The sequence below is a fragment of the Lissotriton helveticus genome, chromosome 10 (genome assembly GCF_964261635.1).
Source record: "Lissotriton helveticus chromosome 10, aLisHel1.1, whole genome shotgun sequence".
Classification (NCBI taxonomy): Eukaryota; Metazoa; Chordata; class Amphibia; order Caudata; family Salamandridae; genus Lissotriton; species Lissotriton helveticus.
The window spans coordinates 369,304,960-369,325,240 of NC_136071.1; positions in this window are offsets into that span (position 1 = coordinate 369,304,960).

Below are 20,281 nucleotides of genomic sequence, written 5' to 3' on the forward strand. Positions count from 1 at the left end.
GTGCAATTGTCAAGTGCTGAGTCTGGGTTCGGTTTAAAAGAACTTCCACGGAGTGTGGAACTTGTACTGTCAAGGAATGTCCTAATACTATGGAATCACTTTGTCTGATAGCTAGAGCTGTGGCTGCAACTGACTTGAGGCACGCAGGCAGAGCCTGGGCTACAGGATCTAGTGTGCTCGAAAAATAAGCACAGGGCTTGTATTGTCCTGCTTGATCTTGTGTGAGAACAGATAATGCTGTACCTTCGCGTTCTGTGACGACAAGTGTAAAAGGCTTACTGTAGTTCGGTGTAGCTAGAACTGGAGCTTGGCATAAAGCTTTCTTTAACTCATTGAAACTAAGTGTATGTTCAGATGTCCAAGGGAGGACAGTCGATACGGCTGCCTCCTGTGTCGTTAACTGTATCAGTGGCTTAGCTAGAAATGCATACTGAGGAATCCATTGTCTGCAATAAGAAGTAAGGCCGATAAAAGCATGTACCTCCTTCTGTGTCTTGGGCTGAGGAAGACTCGCTATTAACTGGATACGGTCTGGTGTCAACTGCCTACCCCACTTGGACAGTAAGTGGCCTAAGTAGATCACTTGCTGGACACAGAATTGAAGCTTTGAAGGGGACACCTTGTGCCCCATCTCGGCTAGGAAATACAAGACTGTGAGTGATGCTTGCTCGCAAGCACGTTCAGAACGGGCTGTGATCAGTAGATCATCGACATACTGGAGCAGGGCAGTGTCTGTTGGCATGTGAATGTTGTCTAGTTGTCTCTTAAGCGCTTGACTGTAAATACTAGGACTTTCTGTGAAACCTTGAGGAGCTCGTGTGAACATATAGCTCCTTCCATTTAAACAAAATCCAAAAAGAAACTGGCTGTCTGGATGAATGGGGACACTGAAAAACACGTTCTTGAGGTCTATGACTGTGAAAAATGAGGCTTCGGAATCAATGGCTGTCAATAGGGAAGAGATATCTGGGACAACTGGATACTGGGGAATAATACATTTATTGAGTTCTCGAAGGTCAATCACTAATCGATATACTGGGGGTGCATTTGGATCAGTACGTTTCATGACTGGAATGATCGGAGAATTACATACATTGGAGTCAGTTTCTACAACTACTCCTTGAGCGATGAGCTCGTCAATAATTTTGGATAAGGCTGCTACAGCCTCAGGTGGCAATCTGTACTGTCTGATTCGTGGCAGGACTACACCTGGTTTGAGAGTCACACGATGGGGTGTGATTTGCATATAACCTACATCAGTTGGACCTTGCGCCCATAGATGCTGCGGAACATTAGACAATCTCGGATCAAAATCTCGTAATACATAGTGACCCTTGAAGTCACGTAGAAACAGGCGTATTCCCTCTGGGGAGCAGCAAATAACTGCACCTAATTCTTTCAGTGTCTTAATGCCTAACAAATTTTCTGGACACGACTTTGTAAGTAACAGATCAGTAGTGCGGGACAATGGACCTACTTCTAGAGTAACTGGCTTAGATATCTCGTTTATAATAGGCTTTCCTGAAAATCCAAGGGAAACATTTCTAGAGCCTGAGAGCGGAGCCCCTGGAACTTCGGCGTGACTGATGGTGGTCCTACTTGCCCCTGTATCAATCAGAAACTTTCTGTCTTTCCCTAGTACTTGACTATGAACATAAGGACCTTCTTGATCTACAGGAATCTCGACGAGAGGCAAGCCTACCTCCCTCTCTAGGCTGTTTCATGAATATGGCTGATACTCTGGATACTCAGACTGTGCATACTGGTACATCTGCTGTGTAACATGCTGTGTTGCAGCAATAGGCTGTGGTGCTGGAACTGTCTGTTGTGCATTCTGTGGCTGAGAAGTCTGTGAAACTTGTTCTTGTCTAGGCGGACGTGGTCTTTCTTTAGTTTTACCAGTGGCTATATTATGTTTCAGAACTGCACACTCGTTTATGAAATGACCTGGCTGTTTACAATAATTGCAGGTCCCTTTAACGGGAGCTGCAGGATGACTGGCTTGAGTCGGACCCCTCTTCTGACTGTCTTGTGGAACAGATTGTGCAACTAGTACTTTCATTTTCGTGTCTTTCATACGTTTTCTTTCGTGATCTTGCTCTTCTCTGACTCTATTCTGGTGATACTGAAGCATCTGTAACATCTGGGACGGGGTACTAGCTTGCCATGTACTTTCGACTTTCAAAACTCGATTCTTAACTTGTGGACTTGAATTCTCGACTAATTTAGTAACAAAGAGATGAGGGTATGACTCGCTACTTGTCTTGAGGCCACTGTTTATAATAAAACATTTTTCAAATCTAGAATAAAAATCACTAGTGTCTTCATCTTGTTTCTGTTTACAGGCTGAGATTGCATCCCAGTCTTCCTTTTTAGTGGCTAATAATCTGGGCAAAACTTGTATTAACAGTTCTGGTAATTCTTTACATTTCTCTCCAAGACCGGTACCTGGTACTCGTATCTTATCTTCAGCTTCTAGAACTGCCCAATCGATCTTTTTCTCTCCCACCTCCCAATCTTTTTCCTTGAGTTTCTCGTATACCCCTGCGGGCAACAGGACCTTTAACATTTTAATAATATCTGGATACGTATATTCTCCCATACGGAGCATGTCTTTTAATTCTCGGTGGAACCCTGCTGGATCTTTGTCGTGACAGGGAATTAATTTCTTCATCTCTAAGAGTTCCATCTTTGTAATCGGGGTGTAAACAAATACTCGTTGCATTTCACCATCTGTTGTCCTGACTGGGTGTACTTCTCGTAACGGATTCTGTCTGTCTATATAAAACGGTTTACTTTCTGGAGGTGAGACATGAACAAAATGCGGGTTCAGAAACGTTCTATATTTGTGGCGCTGTTCTAGAATGACACTAATTAAATCGGTACCTAAACCTTTCCATCTATACTGGAGTAACTCGTTCAGGACATCATGTAACGGACCTGGATCAGAATGTTGACCCTCATATAATGTAATGAGGTGCTGGATCATATACATACCCACCAGTCGTTGCTCGGCTGGGGGCAATTTCAGAAACATTTGTGCCACTATTTCATCTGGAAAAGTGGTAGAATCAGTAATCCATCGGACTGCTGATCGGGCTAGTTCTTGTTCATACATAGTACTTAACTCACTATAACCGATTCGTGATTTCAGAATATGATCGGTAGCTTGAAATACTTGTTCTAGAGAACCTTGTTCTGGTGCTGGATGAGGAACAGTTTTCTTGTAGTCTAGACGTGAATGTCGGTCTGGAAATCTAGATTTTCCTACATACGCTATTCTGGCGGGATTCTCGTCCTCTACCTCTTCAGTAGAAGAGTCATTCTCTTTCTCGCTTACTTGTGCTGCTTTACGTTGTTCATGTAACTTTATTATTTCCTTACGAATTCTCTTGTACATACTCTCTATACTACTGATAGTTCTGTGCTTACCCTCGGCTATATTATCACTCCACCTCGTCAGGATTCTCATTTCGGCCGGATCTTTGGTCGGATAATCTTGTTCTCTTATTAAACAATTAATCAGAAACTTTAATATCATGAGCTGGATCTCAGCTTTCCTTTGAGACATGGCTTCGCCAATACTTTCTGGATCATCCCCTGTACGGATGAAACGATATATTCTGTCTAGATCTTCTTTCATATTCGGTAGGGTATCCAAATACCCGGTCACCCGTCTTACACGGATGGAATATATAACTGTACTATCATCACCTGCAACTGGATCATAGCGGCATTCAGTAAGGGCTCGTCGGATATCTGCAACGGACTTATATTTGGGCGTACGCTGTAACGCACATTCATGTAACTCGACTAATGTTAAACGTTGGTGTGGTGGCGGGGTACCAGGAGGACCTCCTCCTGCGGCCCCTAAACTGGTATCATCGACTGATGCTCTTCGTGCTGGCAGAGTGGGAAATTGTAGTGTGGGCTGAACCGGGGGTACCGTGGCAGGTACTCCGGTGACTGGAGGAGCAGGATTTACATTATTTACAGGAGCTGGCGGAACAGGATTTGCATATTCTGGGACTGTGTCGTCCAAATAGGATGAAATAAAAATATCAGCTGCGGTCGGTTTGTGACGTAGCTTGGTCGGAACTAATGGTGGCGGAAAATTACTGGATGTCTCCGGGGTTGCTTTTGGCAAGCCCTCGGCAAGAAGAGGATACATACCCTTAATGAGGGCATTCCTCTGTCTGTCGGACTGTTCGGTTCTGACTCGTTCACCTATCTCGATTAATTCCCTTTCTTGGGCTCGTTCTAAGGATTCTCTACTTAATTCTGACTTTCTGATTTCTTTTTCGGTTCTTTTATGAGATTCTTTGCGCCATAACTCGATGGCATCTTTCTGTGACTGTCTGGCTTTCTTTTTCCATAATGCTTCTTCTACTCGCATGATGCACTCGGCATCCCATGTACCCGATACGGGCCATCTATACTTTTCTTCTAACTGTTTGGTGTACTCCACCCATAAATCTAGATATAATATGGCACTTATGCCATGCTTCTGATACATAAAATGACCTGGACTGTCCCTAGGCGGGACAGGAACTGCTTCTTCTAACAGACCTTTTCTAGTTTTTAACTGACGTAGTCTGGAAAATAACGGCATGACTGAACTGTAATCTAGACACAATACAATACACAATGAACACGATAAGTACACCACTTTCATACCACGACATTAAAATACATGAAGAACACTTAAAATAACAGTTCGAACAGAATACTACCTGGAATACGGAAAACAGAATACATGAATTTGCTCGAGAACAGAACTGACTAGAACAGAAACTAGATGCACTGCTGAAACAGTACGAAACTTACCGGTCTCATAAAGAGACACGTCAGGACCCGCATCCACCTGAGTGGACACTTCGTTTCGGGATCTGTGTACCACCAAAACCCCACGGACCAGAGACAATTAGATTGACCCTGTCTAGATACTACCCCAGCAACGGTACTCACCGGGCAGCAAGAACGGAAGGCCTCGGACTGGACGGGACTGCTTCGACGCCGGACGGACGAACTTCGGACTTCAGTTACGGGTGGGCCTCCGGATACCTCGGACCTTGGACTCTCGGCTTGGGCTCTGGTCGGGACTCGCCGCGTTCCTCCACCGCCTCGTCTGGATGCTGGACCGCCACCTCCGTCTCCTCCGTGGGCCTGAGGGATACTTGAAGCAGAAATATCTGCACGTGCACGGTATGGTTCCGTCACGGCTGCAGAGGGTCAGGGGGCCGGCGTGGCTTCACCGGCGCGTGGGGAAAGGGCAAGTCCCTATTCGGGCGCCATTATGTGGTATATAAATAAATAATACCGGATCTAGGTTTTACTGGACATAGTAATAACAGATAGCTCAATAAATAAGAGTCAAAATTCGAGGTAGTAGGAGTTTGCAGGTTTAATACAGCATAAAGGACAGGAACAGGACAACCTGCACAGGAATAGGATGGCAGAGCCCGGCAGGGGGGACAGGATTGGACTGGCGTGGCCCGGCAGCTGCCGGGGCTGGATCTGGGATGAGCGCGCTAACATTTAATAACAGTACACAAGCATATATACTAAAACAGTTGCATTACAATGAATACAGTAGGCGGAGCAGTGGGTGTGGTCAATAGCAGTCGCGAAAGATAAGGGTGAAAGTAGGTGTAACAGGAGGCGTATACATAGACATGTGATGTAAACGTAACGGAATATGTCATAAATGGGGCGGAAACATGGAGGGGGCTACCTAAGGAGCCGGGACCTCTAACCTAATGGTGCGCGCAAACTGACAATGACGTGTTACTAGGAGAAGCTGGGGGCTATGAACTCTGTGCTAGGAGTAGAGACTGAAGTCTGGAGAGTCAGGGCGACATGTGCCTAAACAATATCTAGTATCTGATGTTTAGAGAACATGTTGATATAAACTAAAAGCTATCGGGGTAAAGGCTAACAGACTCTAAGACTGGTGCATGCATTATTCTACATGTAGTGCGTGATGAAGAATATTAAATGACCATTAATACAGTATTTCTCTTATATGGAGACGTAAAGGCTAGACTGTGACGGAAACTATTGATGCGATTCAGTAGTTTAGGAATGCAGAGAAGGAGGGCTGGACTGATAACTAGAATCATAACATATTCTTGGCAGACTCGTAGGCAGAGCCAGGCTGAGCCGGGCACTGTGAGGCAGGAAGTAAGTGAAGGGTCGAGGATACAGGTGGGGGCTGTATCGCTCCTCAGCGAGGGCTCAGGAGACAGGAGCTGAATCTGGTGTCCAGGCCCTTTTTGAGGCCTAGAAACGGGGACTTTACAATGAAATAACGTGCACACTGAGAAACGTGGCAACGTAACTTTACATAGGCCTGATATTCGTAGTATTCACGAGAACTGGAAACTGGCATACTAGAGATGGACACAACTGTAATTGCGTCTTTAATCGAACATGGGGAATACATATGCATAGTAATCATACACACATAACATAAGATGGAGGACACGTAGGGACACAGAACATGGCAAAATTTACTTTTCCACAGTGGGATCTCTGCACTCATAGTGAGATCTCTCTACTGTGATGCGATCTCTGCACTCATGGTGGGATCTCTGTGCTTGTGATGGGATCTCTGCACTCATAGTGTGATCTCTGCACTTGTGATGGGATCTTTGCACTCCTGCTGGGATCTCTGCACGTGTGGTGGTATCTCTGCACTCATAGTGGGATGTATCTACTTGTGATGGGTTCTCTGCACTCATGGTGGGATCTCTGCACTTGTGATGAGATCGCTGTAATCATAGTGGGATCTCTGCACTTGTGATGGGATCTTTGCACTCATGGTGGGATCTCTGCACTTGTGGTGGTATCTCTGCACTCATAGTGGGATGTCTCTACTTGTGATGGGTTCTCTGCACTCATGGTGGGATCTCTGCACTTGTGATGGGATCACTGTAATCATGGTGGGATCTCTGCACTTGTGATGGGATCTCTGCACTTGTGGTGGGATCTCTGTACTTGTGATGGGATCTCTGCACTTGTAATAGGATCTCTGCATTCATGGTGGGATCTTTGCACTTGTGGTGGGAGCTCTGCACTCATGGTGGGATCTCTGCACTTGTGGTGGGATCTCTGCATTCATAGTGAGATCTCTCTACTTGTGATGGCATCTCTGCACTTGTGGTGGGATCTCTGCACTTGTGATGGGATCTCTGCACTCATGGTGGGATCTGTGCATTCATGGTGGGATCTCTGTAATTGTGGTGGTATCTCTGCACTCATAGTGAGATCTCTCTACTTGTGATGGGATATCTGCACTTGTGATGGGATCTCTGCACTTGTGATGGGATCTCTGCATTCATGGTTGGATCTCTGCACTTGTGATGGGATCTCTGCACTCATGGTGGGATCTCTCTACTTGTGATGTAATCTCTGCAATCATGGTGGGATTTCTGCACTTGTGATGAGATCCCTGCACTCATGGTGGGATCTCTGCACTTGTGATGGGATCTCTGTACTTCTGGTGGGATCTCTGCAATCATGGTGGGATCTCTATGCTTGTGATGAAATCTTGCACTCATGGTGGGATCTCTGCACTTGTGGTGGGATCTCTGCACTCATAGTGGGATCTCTGCCCTTGTGGTGGGGTCTCTGCACTTGTGATGGGATCTCTGCACTCATGATGGGATCTCTGCACTCATGGTGGGATCTGTGTACTCATAGTGGAATCTTTTTACTTGTGATGGGATCTCTGCACTTGTGTTGGGATCTCTGCACTTATGGTGGGTTTTCTGCACTTATTGTGGGATCTCTGCACTTGAGATGGGATATCTGTACTCATGGTGGGATCTCTGCACTTGTGGTGGGATCTCTGCACTCATAGTGGGATCTCTCTACTTTTGATGGGATCTCTGCATGTATGGTGGGATCTCTGCACTTATGATAGGATCTCTTCACTTGTGGTGGGATCTCTGCACTTGTGGTGCGATCTCTGCACATGTGGTGGGATCTCTATACTCATGGTGGGATCTCTGCACTTGTGATGATGGGATCTCTGCACTTATGGTGGGATCTTTGCACTTGTGATGGGATCTCTGCACTTACGGTGGGATATTTGCACTTGTGGTGGGATCTCTGCACTAGTGATAGGATCTCTGCATTCATGGTGGGATCTCTGCACGTGTGGTGACATCTCTGCACTTATGGTGGGATCTTTGCACTTATGGTGGGGTCCTGCACTTGTGATAGGATCACTGCACTTATGGTGGGATCTCTGCACTTATGATGGGATCTCCTCACTTGTGGTGGGATCTCTGTACTTGTGGTGGGATCTCTGCACTTGTGGTGGGATCTCTATACTCATGATGGGATCTCTGCACTTGTGATGGGATCTCTGCACTCATGGTGGGATCTCTACACTTATTATTTATTATTATTATTATTAGGGAGTTTTGTAAAGCGCCTGGTTTACGCCCAGAGGCGTGTCCCCGCGCTATGGTAAGTAGGGTAACAGTATAGCAGCCCAAACAGTAGTTAGCGTCTGAAGAGATGGGTCTTAAGTTTCCGCCTAAACAAGGATTCCGAGAACTCCATGCGTAGTTCTATCGGCAGGTCATTCCACCGCTTAGCGGCCAGGTATCTGAATGATCTGCCCCCATACGTGTTTTCTTTATTTTGGGGATTTTCAGAAGTCCTGTGCAGGATGAGCGCAAGCTCCTGGTGGGCTCATACCAGGTAACCAGACTTTGTAACGGGGCGGGGGCTTTTCCTCTCAGAATACGGTGGCATGTGGCAAGAGCCTTGAATTCCACCCTGCTTCTAACCGGAAGCCAGCGCAACTCCTGGAGCGCTGCCCTGGAGGAAGATCTTCTAGGAAGCCTCAAGACAAGGCGAGCGGCAGCATTTTGCAACACCTGGAGGCGGTTTAGAACCTTTTCCATTGCCCCCAGATACAGCAAATTGCTGTAATCCAGGCGTGATGTAACTAACGCATGCACCAGCGTCCGGCGAGCAGTAATGGGTAGGAAATCCAAGATCTTCCTCAAAGTTTTTAAAATGCCGAAGCATGTCCCCACTACTCGGCTGACCTGGGAGTCAAAGGCGAGATCAGGTTTACAATTTTTTCAGCAATCTTTGCCATATATGGCAGGAGGGAGATAGGGCGAAGATTGTCTAACCTATCATAGCTAATATTGGGCTTCTTTTGAAGGGGAAGAACCACCGCTCGTTTCCAGGCATCCGGGACAGTGTGAGTCTCGAACGAGAGATCCATAAGATGGCGGATATGAGGCTCTAAGACATACAGACTGCCCATCAAGCGTCTGGGAGTAGTGGGATCTCGGGGGGAGCCTGATTTAATTGACCCACAGATCTGAATGAGTTTTTCAGTGGTTGGGGTTACGAGTGTCGCTAGCACCCGTCGTTCACCTCTTGCCTTAAATACCTCAACCACCTCAGGGTCTATGGCAGCCCTGCTGGGGAAGGTTGAGTATATAGTAGCGACTTTATTGGCAAAGAACTCCGCTACTCGGTTGCAGTGGTCAACCGTGCAGAATTCCTCTGGGACTGCTGCAGGCTTTCCCACTGAAAGGGATTTGTATATTAAAAACAGTTCCTTCGAGGAGTTATCTGCTTCCCCAATCCTGGTGCCATAATACATCTTTTTAGCCTTTTTGATTAGTCCATGATAGTTTCGCCTACTGGAAACATAATCCAATCTGGCTTGTGTGACGAATTCTATTCTCCAGCGCCTTTCTGCCCGCTTGCACTTAGATTTGGCCATGCGAACCTCTTCATCAAACCAAGGTGCAGTTTTCAATGCGCGTCCCCCTGTTTTAATCTGGGCGAGCGGGGCTACTAGGTCCAGGGCGTCTAAAATGCGTTGGTCCAGACTATTGTTGACAGTTTCCACATCCTTTCCCCCTAATTCATCCCCCACCATGAGAGCTTCATTAAACCTGGCAGGAGAAAAGTTGGCCCATCTCCGTCCAGGGCGATGAAGTGCCACCTTTCCTGATACTTTGGCTCCCGGAAGGATCTCTGTACTCATAGTAGGATCTCTGCACTTATTATTATTATTAATATTATTATTGGATTTTATAAAGCGCGTTGTCACCCGTAAGTATCCCAGCGCTAAGATCCGATCTGACCAGAGGGAGGCTCAGGAGGATGGGGGGGGGATCAGGGGAACAAGTGTGTCTTGAGCCGTTTCCTAAAACGGAGGTAGTCAGGTTCCATCCTAAGGTCCCGGGGGAGGGAGTTCCATAGACGGCTCGTATTGACGGAGAAACGCCGTCCGCCCGTATGCACTTTCTTTACTCTAGGGATAGTGACTAGGTTTTCATGGTCCGAACGAAGGGCTCTCAAGGCTTTATAGGGCCTGATGATTTTTTTTTGAATAGGGGGTCCTTTGTCCTGTAAGATTTTATGTGACAGGCAGAGAGCCTTGAAAGCCACTCTCTCTCTCACTGGGAGCCAGTGGAGCTGCCTCAAGGCTGGTTTAGCGGAGGATCTCGCCGGGGTATTAGTGAGAATCCTTGCTGCAGTGTTCTGGATTCTCTGCAGTTTGTTAAAAGTTGCCTCGGGAGCGCCAAGATAAATGGCGTTACTAAAATCCAGCCTTGATATAATAAGGCCTTGGATTATTAATTTCTGGGAAATGGGAGGGAGCGGGGGCAGAATCTTTCTGATAGCTTTAAGGAGCCCAAAGCAGGTCCCGGCGATTTTTGTGGCTTGTGTCGCGAAGGTCAGATCTTTGTCAATCCATATTCCCAGACTTTTAACCTCAGACTTGGGAGTAGGGGGTGCGCCCAAAATCGGGGGGCAGATGTTCTGTGGGAGAGAGAGCCCTTTCTGGCCAAGGAGGAGAATGTCCGTCTTTGAACCGTTAAGTTTCAAAGATGACCTATTCATCCAGCCTTGAATTTCTACCAGACAGTTGTGAAGGTCTGATGGTTCCTGGTTCGGGTGAGATAGGGACACCACTAGTTGTGTATCATCAGCATAGCTGATGATTCTCACCCCGAACGGTGTAACAACCTCCTCCAAAGGGGACATGTAGATATTAAATAATGTCGGGCTTAATGATGAGCCCTGGGGCACACCACATTGGAGGAGGGTTTCGGGGGAGCGGGCGTCATTCTCCCAGACCTGAAAGGAACGGTGGTCGAGGAATGATTTGAACCAGTTCAGAGCCATGCCCTCAACACCGATGTTGTTAAGTCGCTCGATCAGCACCTGATGGTTGACAGTATCAAAGGCCGCGCTGAGGTCCAGGAGGATCACTGCCACTGATCCTCCTGCATCTAACAGGGCTCTGGCCTCCTCCACTGCTGCGAGCAGGGCGATGTCGGTGCCCTGCCCTGGGCGGAATCCAGTTTGTGAACATCTGAGCAAGTTGTTGGTTTCCAGATATTGCGACAGTTTTTTATTCACTAGCTTTTCCGCAATTTTGCTGGTGCCCGGGAGAAGAGAGATTGGCCTGTAATTGGCCAACTCCGAAGGGTCCAAGGAGGGTTTTTTCATTAATGCCTTCACAACTGCCGCTTTCCAGCCTGTAGGGACTTTACCTTGAAGTAGTGAGGTATTGATGAGGTGCGTGAGGGGGGGGGCGATGGTGAGGGCCACTTTTTCAAAATGCGTAGAGGGACCAGGTCCCTAGGAGAGCCGCTTTTGATCGAATCCAAAGTGGCTAAGACTGCTTGCTTTCTCTCCTGAGGCTTGAGCCGGGAGGTTATGCTTTTTTAACTCTGCTGATTTTAAATTGCTGAATTGCTGAATTACCCTGTGTGTCCTTTCCCCTCCCCTCGCACTGAAGTTACTAGACGCGATCTTGCTACTCTGGCATTTTAGAATTCAAAATTTGCCATTCAACTACGCCCATAACCATTTAGGAGGAAAGGTGTATTGTACCTGGAGATTCACTCTGTTTCCCAGTTAAGAACAGCCTACTTGCTCGGACTCTCTCTGTGGGTGTGGCCGATTGAAGGGCCGTCATCTGCGGGGACTGGGTGATTAGAACAGCGGCCATCTTAGTGTGGGCTCGCTGGGAACGTCGCTCGGACGACGATATAAGAACAGGTCAAACCACAATCTCGCAGACTGCTTGCTTTCTCTCCTGAGGCTTGAGCCGGGAGGTTATGCTTTTTTAACTCTGCTGATTTTAAATTGCTGAATTGCTGAATTACCCTGTGTGTCCTTTCCCCTCCCCTCGCGCTGAAGTTACTAGACGCGATCTTGCTACTCTGGCATTTTAGAATTCAAAATTTGCCATTCAACTACGCCCATAACCATTTAGGAGGAAAGGTGTATTGTACCTGGAGATTCACTCTGTTTCCCAGTTAAGAACAGCCTACTTGCTCGGACTCTCTCTGTGGGTGTGGCCGATTGAAGGGCCGTCATCTGCGGGGACTGGGTGATTAGAACAGCGGCCATCTTAGTGTGGGCTCGCTGGGAACGTCGCTCGAACGACGTTATAAAAACAGGTCAAACCACAATCTTGCAGACTGCTTGCTCTCTCTCCTGAGGCTTGAGCCGGGAGGTTATGCTTTTTTAACTCTGCTGATTTTAAATTGCTGAATTGCTGAATTACCCTGTGTTTCCTTTCCCCTCCCCTCGCGCTGAAGTTACTAGACGCGATCTTGCTACTCTGGCATTTTAGAATTCAAAATTTGCCATTCAACTACGCCCATAACCATTTAGGAGGAAAGGTGTATTGTACCTGGAGATTCACTCTGTTTCCCAGTTAAGAACAGCCTACTTGCTCGGACTCTCTCTGTGGGTGTGGCCGATTGAAGGGCCGTCATCTGCGGGGACTGGGTGATTAGAACAGCGGCCATCTTAGTGTGGGCTCGCTGGGAACGTCGCTCGGACGACGATATAAAAACAGGTCAAACCACAATCTTGCAGACTGCTTGCTTTCTCTCCTGAGGCTTGAGCCGGGAGGTTATGCTTTTTTAACTCTGCTGATTTTAAATTGCTGAATTGCTGAATTACCCTGTGTGTCCTTTCCCCTCCCCTCGCGCTGAAGTTACTAGACGCGATCTTGCTACTCTGGCATTTTAGAATTCAAAATTTGCCATTCAACTACGCCCATAACCATTTAGGAGGAAAGGTGTATTGTACCTGGAGATTCACTCTGTTTCCCAGTTAAGAACAGCCTACTTGCTCGGACTCTCTCTGTGGGTGTGGCCGATTGAAGGGCCGTCATCTGCGGGGACTGGGTGATTAGAACAGCGGCCATCTTAGTGTGGGCTCGCTGGGAACGTCGCTCGGACGACGATATAAAAACATACGTACATGGCTCCGCGCAGCGGACGCGCATTGCGGGCGCGCCGATCACGCGCCGGAGTCAAGCCAGAGTCCAGCCCGTCTGCGCCCGTCCTTGATCGAACGGGGCGCGGGGCTGGCCTCCATAGATCTGTCTCCCCATCACCTGCAGAGTCACACACCAATAAGACTCCTCGCTGTTACTATTCTAAAGCTGACCTGCTGAGACTCGGTAAGCCATGGTCCTGTCATTGTTTGCACTCCATAGACCCGGTGTCTTTACCCGCACAATGTAACATATGCCATCAACCACTTCCTAAAATTACCTTTACCACTAACAAAATGCTGCACCTTAAAATGGCATTACTCAACTGCAGGTCTATGCCTAAACATAAAACTGAAATTCACGACTTGCTGACTAATGAAGATCTGGACACCATGTTTCTTACTGAAACATGGTTAGACGAAGCTTCCTCCCCGGAGATCTTAGAGGCTATACAGAACAACTATTGCCTTCTGAGAATCGACCGTCAAAGACAACGGGGGGGAGGATTGGCAATGATTTGCAAAAAAGAACTAGAGTGTACATTAACCGAACTAAAAATCACGGACAGTGAGTGCGGCAGTTTCACCATAAAATTAGACGCTACCAACACAATCACGGGCTTACTTATATATAGACCTCCTGGAGCAGCGCTAGCCTTCTGTAACCAACTTATTGAACTGGCTACTCAGCTGGCCATCAGACATAAAAATATCATCATACTTGGCGACCTCAATATCCATCTAGAGGATAGCCACTCCAAGGAAGCTCAACTCTTACTGAATGCTTTTAATGCGGTTGATCTCAAACTTCTTTCCACTTTACCCACTCACCAACAAGGGCATTTATTAGATCCTATATTCACTAACTGGGAAGGCATTCAGACTTCACCACCTATCCCACTAATATGGTTTGACCACAGTATGGTGCCATTCAAGATAGCCAGAAAATGTATCACCAATACTCATGCTAAAATGCCTCCTTACAGACGCCGTAATTTTAAAAAATGCACCCCTGAACTGCTGTTACAGGAACTTGCTGAACATCTTCCTTTAACAGGAAATTCCCTACAGGAAATATGGGATAACTTTGAATCGTGGCTAACCAAAGTGTTAGACAAAATTGCTCCATGGACTACCAAACCTCCAGCTCGACAAACTAAAAATGCCCCCTGGTTCTCTGAAAAACTTAAAAATGCAAAAGCCCTATGCAAATCTATAGAACGAAAGTGGAGGAAATACTATACTCCTGAACTCAAAGAAAACTAAAGAAGCGAGTTGAAAAAATACCAAAAATTGGTAAGACTAGAGAAAAGTTTCTACTACAAAAGCAGAATCGTGGAATCTAAAAACCCAACAAAGGAGCTATTCGGTATCTACAGAGAAATCACTATCTCCTCTCGCCTGGATACTAAAGACACCTACTCCACAGAGATATGCGACCAGATAGCTGATTTCTTCGTGGAAAAGGTAGAAAAAATGCATGCCACTTTTCCTAGCAGCACCAGGATAGATATAAACAAGGTAGATAACCCAGATTCCGCCTCCCACAAACCCCTTTTCACTAACTTCAGGACCCCCAACAAACAGGAATTAATGAAAATTATAAATGGTATTTGTTCAGGCTCCCCCATGGATGCCTGCCCCCCGGAACAGTACAAAGCAGTCATGGAAAACTTATTACTGGATCAAATAAGCAATATGATTACTCTATCGTTCCAGGAAGGCCATGTCCTGAAAAACTGGAAATCTGCCCAGGTAATACCATTAAAAAAGAAACCTAATATTCCAATTACTCAGCTCCAAAATTTAAGGCCAATTTCGCTTCTCCCTTTCTGTGCCAAAATCATAGAAAAGGTGGCCAATCTCCAACTCATGGAGTTTTTAGAGAAGGAATCGCTCCTCCACCCCTCTCAATCAGGGTTTAGATCGGGACACTCAACCGAATCAGCTGTTCTGTATTCTACCGAACAGATTCGGAAGATGGTGGATGAGGGAGAGACAGCAGCGTTGGTCCTACTGGACTTGAGTGCAGCGTTTGATACCGTGCTGCACTCAACGCTGCTGTCTCGGCTCTCAGACATGGGAGTAAAAGGCCCAGCTCTCACCTGGTTCCAGTCATACCTCACTGACAGAACTTTCCAACTTCACTGTCCACCCTTTAAGTCATCGCCTCGCAGTGTTAGCCATGGGGTTCCACAGGGCTCTAGTTTGAGCCCTACTTTATTCAACATCTACATGGAACCCCTAGCACACATTGCGGAGGAATTTGGGGTGGGCATTGTCAGTTACGCTGACGACACCCAGTCGGTGTTCAAGATAACGCCAGACAGTAGAGACTTAGCCTCCAACTTCTCTAACTGTATGCTAACGAAAGCGACATGGATGAACACCAACTGTCTCTGTTTAAACGGAGATAAAACAGAGGTATTGATAGTTGGGAAAGAGACTTCTGTCTGGTCCCATGCATGGTGGCCTAGCGAACTAGGAGAACTACCTTTGCCTGTGGAGAAAGTGAAAAATCTCGGAGTCATGCTTGACGCCGACCTCTCAGGCAAAGCCCAGGTGAATAAAGTGACAAGCAAGTGCTATAGCACCTTAAAAGTACTTCGTAAAGTACTTGACCTTCTGCCGACCGATGCGAGAAAAACCATAGTCCATGCCTTAATATCCCCTCACTTGGACTATGGCAATGTTCTCCTACTTGGTCTAAATCAGAAGGGTCTGCACCAGCTACAATGCATACAGAATTCAGCAGCACGACTGGTGCTCGGTCTCCCTCGGAGATCATCCACCAAACATGCGCTTGCCAAGCTTCATTGGCTCCCTATCAAAGAGAGAATCATATTCAAGACTCTCTGCTATGCACATCGCATTGCTCAAGACAAAAGCCCAAGCTATCTGAGAGGTCTCATCACCATCCATCGGCCGATTAGAGACCTAAGATCGGCGGGCATGATGCTATTTAAAACCCCCCGCATCACAAAAGCTAAAATGGGGGGAAAATCCTTTCGCTATCTAGCCACTAAGTTTTGGAATGCTCTGCCAATCCAACTGCGGATGGAGCCATCTGAAATGTGTTTCAGAGCTAAACTTAAAACTCACCTATTCCCCAAAAACTAACTTTATCTCCTTCGGTTCTTGTTCTTCCCGATGGGTTGTCATTTTGCAGTCAGCGCGGGGACACACAGTTTTGTGCAGCCAGGCGCTCAATAAATGCTTATTATTATTATTATTTATTAAAACCTCTTCAATGCTAACTGGTCCAAGGGAGCTTAAGCGGGGAGTGGTGTGGTTTAAGCTCATACCGATTTCTTCAGCCGTACTGGGGTCAACGGCCAGGAGGGAAACGAGAATATTCTGAATCTTCTCCTCGAAAAATTTGGCCAGTTTGGTACATTTCTCTTCGTCTGCCTTGGGATCAGGTGGAAGCTTTGGAGCCGAGTCTGGGACTTTTAAAAGTTCTTTTAGAAGGGTGAAAGATTCTTTAGCGGAACAGGAGGAGTTGGCTATTCTTTCCTGGAAGAAAGTACTCTTAGTGTTGCGCAGAGCAATTTTATAGTTTTTTAGGCAGGTGCGAAATGCGGCTTTTTTAACAGTTGCTTTATCTTTTCTCCAAGATCGTTCTGCTCTCTTGCATTCCTTCCGGAGGAGATTAAGCTCGGGAGTATACCAGGGAGCAGGGGTCACTCTTTTAATTCGCTTAAGGGTGGTGGTTTTAGGAAGGAGATCTCTGCTCTTATGGAGGGATCTCTGCACTTGTGATAGGATCTCTGCACTTGTGGTGGGATCTCTGCACATGTGGTGGGATCTCTGCACATGTGGTGGGATCTCTGCAATCATGGTGGGATCTTTGCACTCGTGATGGGATCTCTGCACTTGTGGTAGGATCTCTGCCCTTATGGTGGGATCTCTACACTCATGGTGGGATCTTTGTACTTGTGATGGTGTATCTGCGCTCATGGTGGGATCTCTGCCCTCATAGTGGGATCTCTCTACTTGTGATGGGATCTCTGCATTTATGGTGGGATCTCTGCACTTGTGATGGGTTCTGCACTCATGGTGGGATCTCTGCACTTGTGATGGGATCTCTACACTTATGGTGGGATCTCTGCACTTGTGATGGGATCAATGCTCTCATGATGGGATTCCTGCCCTTGTGATAGGATCTCTGCATTCATGGTGGAATATCTGCACTCATGGGATCTCTGCACTTGTGAAGGGATCTCTGCACTTGTGGTGGGATCTCTGCATTCATGATGTGAACTCTGCACTTGTGGTGGGATCTCTGTACTTGTGATGGGATCTTTGCACTCATGGTGGGATCTCTGCACTTGTGATGGGATCTCTGTACTCATGGTGGGATCTCTGCATTCAAAGTGAGATCTCTCTACTGTGATGCGATCTCTGCACTCATGGTGGGATCTCTGTGCTTGTGATGGGATCTCTGCACTCATAGTGGGATCTCCGCACTTGTGATGGGATCTTTGCACTCATAGTGAGATCTCTCTACTGTGATACGATCTCTGCACTCATGGTGGGATCTCTGTGCTTGTGATGGGATCTCTGCACTCATAGTGGGATCTCTGCACTTGTGATGGGATCTTTGCACTCATGCTGGGATCTCTGCACTTGTGGTGGTATCTCTGCACTCATAGTGGGATGTCTCTACTTGTGATGGGTTCTCTGCACTCATGGTGGGATCTCTGCACTTGTGATGGGATCGCTGTAATCATAGTGGGATCTCTGCACTTGTGATGGGATCTTTGCACTCATGGTGGGATCTCTGCACTTGTGGTGGTATCTCTGCACTCATAGTGGGATGTCTCTACTTGTGATGGGTTCTCTGCACTCATGGTGGGATCTCTGCACTTGTGATGGGATCGCTGTAATCATGGTGGGATCTCTGCACTTGTGTTGGGATCTCTGCACTTGTGGTGGGATCTCTGTACTTGTGATGGGATCTCTGCACTTGTAATAGGATCTCTGCATTCATGGTGGGATCTTTGCACTTGTGGTGGGATCTCTGCACTCATGGTGGGATCTCTGCACTTGTGGTGGGATCTCTGCATTCATAGTGAGATCTCTCTACTTGTGATGGCATCTCTGCACTTGTGGTGGGATCTCTGCACTTGTGATGGGATCTCTGCACTCATGGTGGGATCTGTGCATTCATGGTGGGATCTCTGTAATTGTGGTGGTATCTCTGCACTCATAGTGGGAGCTCTCTACTTGTGATGGGATCTCTGCACTTGTGATGGGATCTCTGCACTTGTGATGGGATCTCTGCATTCATGGTTGGATCTCTGCACTTGTGATGGGATCTCTGCACTCATGGTGGGATCTCTCTACTTGTGATGTGATCTCTTGTCACGATTCAATCACGGATAGGGTGACTACAGGTCCCAGAATGCTTGGTGCTAGTCCGCTTTCACTGTTTATTATTTTCTCCCTCTACCTGTTTTCTATATCAGTCTCCTGTATGCCTTCCGCGGTGCTTGTCACCTGTGCTTAGCCATATCTTTGAGTTCTGATTATCAGGAGTTTTGTGCGCATTTGGAGTATTTTCGAGTCCTTGAGAGTGTGTTGGGGAGACTTTATTCCTGGCCGTTCTCTGGGGGCATTTCTTCTGTCGGGCGCCACGGAGCAGCTGTGTGGTGCTCCGACCTTTGAACTGAGTGCCGCCGAGGAGCCGCGCTGACAGCCGGAGAAGGACTCGCGCTGGTAACCGCGCTGGCAGTCGGGGAGAGAGCCGTGCTGGAGCCAAGGCAAAGGTATACAGAACTCACGGCCAGTGATAGTTCTAACACGCTATTCTCCCTTGCTTCGTTTATTTTTAATCGGATCAGCAGCTAGCGGATAGCTAGCGTAGGAAGAGTGATATTAACTCTTTGTGTTTTTGTTCAAGACTTGGACCTTTGGGGTTTTGGCATTTGAACTCTGCCGAACATTTTTGTTTCCTTGAGAGCTGTTGAGAGGCTCGGATTTAGTGATACATCATTCTTTGAAGTCACTGACAAACTGTGCCTTATTCATGGAGTTGCTGTTCCATTGACTGTCCTGTGGAGTACGTGAGAAACTTCCTGCTTCTCTTTGGATTTAGGGTTCTTGGGCAGTTCCCTGTTTACTTTTCCTTTTACTTTATTTTTTCCTATTTTGCCCTCTTTGCTCAGAACGATTGTGGAAGCCTTATGATGTACCTACTTACAGACCCAACATTTGGCGTTCTCCTGTTGTCGAGTCCTGTAGATGGTTTCTGGCTGCCACTCCTTTATGTTTTATTTCTCCATTTTTCCCCTTCCCTGGGTGAGGTCCTCATAGGCGTGTGTGAGTCTTACGCTCGCTTGTGGTACCATATCTAGGGAGGAGCGAATCTAGCCTCTGCATCGCTCCTGCTGTACCGGGATTCTAAGGTTAGTCAATCTGTATCCTTTGACATCTCTGCACTCATGGTGGGATTTCTGCACTTGTGATGAGATCCCTGCACTCGTGGTGGGATCTCTGCACTTGTGATTGGATCTCTGTACTTCTGGTGGGATCTCTGCACTCATAGTGGGATCTCTATACTTGTGATGGAATCTTGCACTCATGGTGGGATCTCTGCACTTGTGGTGGGATCTCTGCACTCATAGTGGGATCTCTGCCCTTGTGGTGGGATCTCTGCACTTGTGATGGGATCTCTGCACTCGTGATGGGATCTCTGCACTCATGGTGGGATCTGTGTACTCATAGTGGAATCTCTTTACTTGTGATGGGATCTCTGCACTTGTGTTGGGATCTCCGCACTTATGGTGGGTTTTCTGCACTTATTGTGGGATCTCTGCACTTGAGATGGGATCTCTGTACTCATGGTGGGATCTCTGCATTTGTGTTGGGATCTCTGCACTCATAGTGGGATCTCTCTACTTTTGATGGGATCTCTGCACTTATGGTGGTATCTCTGCACTTATGATGGGATCTCTTCACTTGTGGTGGGATCTCTGCACTTGTG